Raw genomic sequence first — 3,965 nt, 5'->3', positions numbered from 1 at the left:
TCTAAAGTCTCACTTCTAATAAGGAGTAATATAAATAAGAAGTATAAAATAAAGTTGAATAATTTTACAATATAATTTCTCAAAGTTGGATGATCTTTTGAGATATTTACTCGAAAATTAAGAGAAATTTAACGGTTTTGGAATTATAAGACTGTAAGGGGAAAATGGATCAATCCATAGATAATATAAAAAGCATTTATGTGTTATACATAGTACATGTGTCTTTGTGATATGAGTGGGGTAAGCTTAAGAAAATTACATATTTATCCTTGTTGGTCCTTCCTAACTCCCTACATAGTACATGTGTCTTGATATGAGTGGGGAGTAGTACTTGTTTAATGAGGTGGGCCCCAATACAGTACAACTTGTATTACCTTTGGTACATCTATTTGATGCTGTGTTAGTCCTTCTAACTGTCATTTCTAAATAAGAAGTAAAGTAATATATATATATATATATATATAACAAATTGAGAACCATTAGGGGTCGTTTGGTACAAAGATCAATAGTGCAGGGATTAGTAATGGAGGGATTGGTAATGCATGGATTAGTAATGCAGTGATTATTTTTATCAAGTGTTTGGTTCATTGTTTCTTACCTAGTTTTGTGTGTGGTTTAAAACTCTAAAAAAAAATTCTTTCCAATTACACCCTTGAGTTATTATGGGATTTTCTATTTCATGTAATTGAGTCAAGGTAGATAATTGACGGACAATATTATTTTTTTATAGCATTTTAACTAGCTAGGAGAATAAAAAATTTATCGTCATGTTCACTATTTTCTCACTTAAATTATTTGAGAGTAAATAATTGTCATCTTAATAAATTGGAGTTAATATCTCAAAAGGTCACACAACTACAATAATTTATAGAGAAAATTTATTGAACTTTGTTTTGTATCAAAAAATTAAAAAAAAAATCTTTATCATAAAATAAAATAAAAAATAAATATAGAAAAATAAATTAAACTATTTTTATACTTGAGATGTTATATATATATATATGCGCTCTTGTTTTAGACTACTTGTGTAATGTTTAATGGACTTCCGTTAAGAGACAATATTTGACTTATGAATTGTTCTTAAATTCATACATCAACATTAGCATATTAGTCGGATTATAATATTTTATATTAATAATAAATAGATTAAATAACTCATATTTTAGAAACAAAAAATTATATCTAAATAATAAAATTTGTAAGCTAATTTATTTAAACAAATTTATTAATATAAATATAAAACATAAAATCAAGAAAATAAACAAAATGATTAAAAGGATTTGAGGGGGTATTTTTGTCTTTTCCTAGATTAGTCCCATGGTATTATAACTAATACCACCAAATGGAAGGTATTAGTTATACACCCTATAATACCATGTAGGGTGTATAACTGATTTATGGATTAATTATACATAGACCCAAAAATCCTACCAAACATAGTACTAAATAATACCACACATAATACTTGGACTATTTCTCTTAATACTCCCTACCAAACGACCCCTTAAAATTTTCTCAATACTCATACAAATATCTATCAATAATTCAATGGACTTGTTTTCCATGTGCTATTTNAAAATGAAATGGTGTACAAAAGTAATAATAGGGCCCACACAATTAAAGCCGTAAAAGAGGAAAAAAAGAAGGACGAACATTCATTATCCCTTTTGTACAATATAATAGTGCAATGTTGGTACACCTCAACTCTCACTTCTAATAAGTAGTAATATCACAAATTGAGAACTATTAAAATTTTCTCAATACTCATACAAATATTTATCAAATAAGCAAATCATTATTCTTTAAGCAAGATATTGAAATATTTTAAATTGTCACATTAATAAATCACGTATCTCTATTTTTATTTTATAAATATTTATTTGTACTTATATATTTTCAAATATATATAATTTTATAAAAATTCACTATTGAACAGTAGTAATAACTAGTATACTAGATAAAGGTTGCCCGGGCACAGCACGGGCCGAACATGTTAGGTATAGTCATTTTTTCAAAATTTATTTTAGTTTTAGAAATAATGCTCTCAATCAACATTTTTACTTTTTTTTGATTCATAGTTTTTTCAATATTTAAAAAGAAATAAAAGACTTATTTTATAAAAAATAGATTTAACTTAACTTGCAAAGAAAAATCAATTTTGTATAAGAGTCGCCACTTAATTTTTAAGAAGAATCAAGAAAACTTATAATTTTCAAAAGACTTAAACATACAAAATCATTTGAAAATACTAAAAGGGGTTTGAGGTTCAAATTTACACTTCAAGAAGGTGTTAGACACTTGAAGTGTCTTCTAACGTGCGGTTAACCTACGACTTGACTAATTATTTAACTAACTTTGAAAAAAAAAATTAAGTAAAGAAAAACCTTTTTTTTACTTGAAAGGAAATAAATTAAAAAAGGATTTTTAAGGAAAATAACTACTATATAAATAAATAAACAAAACTCAAATATTTCAATTAAAACATAAAAAAAAAGAATAAGGCTATCTCTTTGAAAATTTAATTAAATTTAAACCAAATCAAATAAATGTTTGAGTTAATACAAATAACAAATAAGTTAAAGAAAAGGAAGAATCTAATTCAAATTTGGGCTCCTTGCCCATATTCAACTGTGTTGGGCTTTTGGCCCATTGCTGCTGCCTGGACCTGCTGTGCAAAAATGTTGGACTTCGGCCCTTTTTTCTGCATATATCAGGCTGTATATCAGCCTAATTTTCTTCAAAATCATGTATATTCCTGTAATTCCGCCTTTCAACCTGTATATCATGTATACCAAGTAAGTCAAAGCTACTCAATCATTCAACAAGGAATGAACGAATTTAGGCTAAGATCCAACCTGCGCTACCAGCTTTTTGACTCAATTGAATTTTTTTTCCTTTTTAAGCTAAAATACGGGCTGTATATTGAATGTCTACCGATATATACAAGCCCGGTTTTCGACTTCCGAGACCTGTATTCTTGCTTCCTGCCCTTGCATTAAGCTTTCCTTTCTACGAAGCACTTAAGGTTGACTCGATAAGAAGGACTTGAGCCTCCATGGCTCATTAGAAATGCGAATGGGAAGATACTTAGTCCAATTTGGACTCCACACGAGTTCACATGATACAAAAAAAAATAAAGATAGGAATTAGCACCCAAAATATATATAACAACAGTGCATCTAAACTATTCCTTAATCAAAACAATGAAAATCCAAAGAGAAAGAATCGAAATAACAAATGTACCAGTGACTAAAATCATGTAAGAGTAGCAAAAATTAATTAATCTTAAGCCACTATTCTAGATAAATTTAACCACTAACCATGATAAACACCACTAGCTAACCAGATTGCTACTAATTCAACACATTTGACTCCTAAATAGTAACAAAACAAAACCTTTCCAATCATTGATTAATTTGGATCTCCAGGTAAATTTTTTGATTTCATTGACATGAGTATGTATAAACATATTGTTGCGAGTTGAATTATAGTTATATTAATAACTTGATTATGGTGAGTGTAGTTATTTTGGATGTGAAAATACCCATAGATAGAAGCAAATTTTATTCTTATACTCCTAATATCACAAGTTGAGTTACATTGTGATGTTAAAATTGAGTTGATGTTTAACTGTAATAGCTAGCAATAATACAAGTTTTTATGATGAAACAAATTTTGTCCTGGTCGACATAAATCAGAAGTGAAGGATTTATAAAGGATTATTTCAATGAGAGGCCATGGATAGCCAAATAATTCGTTTGATCGAAAGCAAGATGTGGATATTTAGAGTTATGACTCTTATTGCTTAAATTGAAGGACTATCAGGTGTATGCATAAAATAGACATATGAAAGACAAACCTTAGGGTTGAGTATTCAAATAGTTATTGATCTAGCATAAACAAAAATTAACACAAGATTCATATGATGTTATTATAGATTGATTGAAGGGAGTCATTTGGATTGC

Source organism: Solanum stenotomum, chromosome 1 (assembly GCF_019186545.1).
Source record: "Solanum stenotomum isolate F172 chromosome 1, ASM1918654v1, whole genome shotgun sequence".
NCBI lineage: Eukaryota > Viridiplantae > Streptophyta > Magnoliopsida > Solanales > Solanaceae > Solanum > Solanum stenotomum.
The sequence above is the reverse complement of the archived record's forward strand: the minus strand, read 5'-3'. Positions refer to the sequence as shown.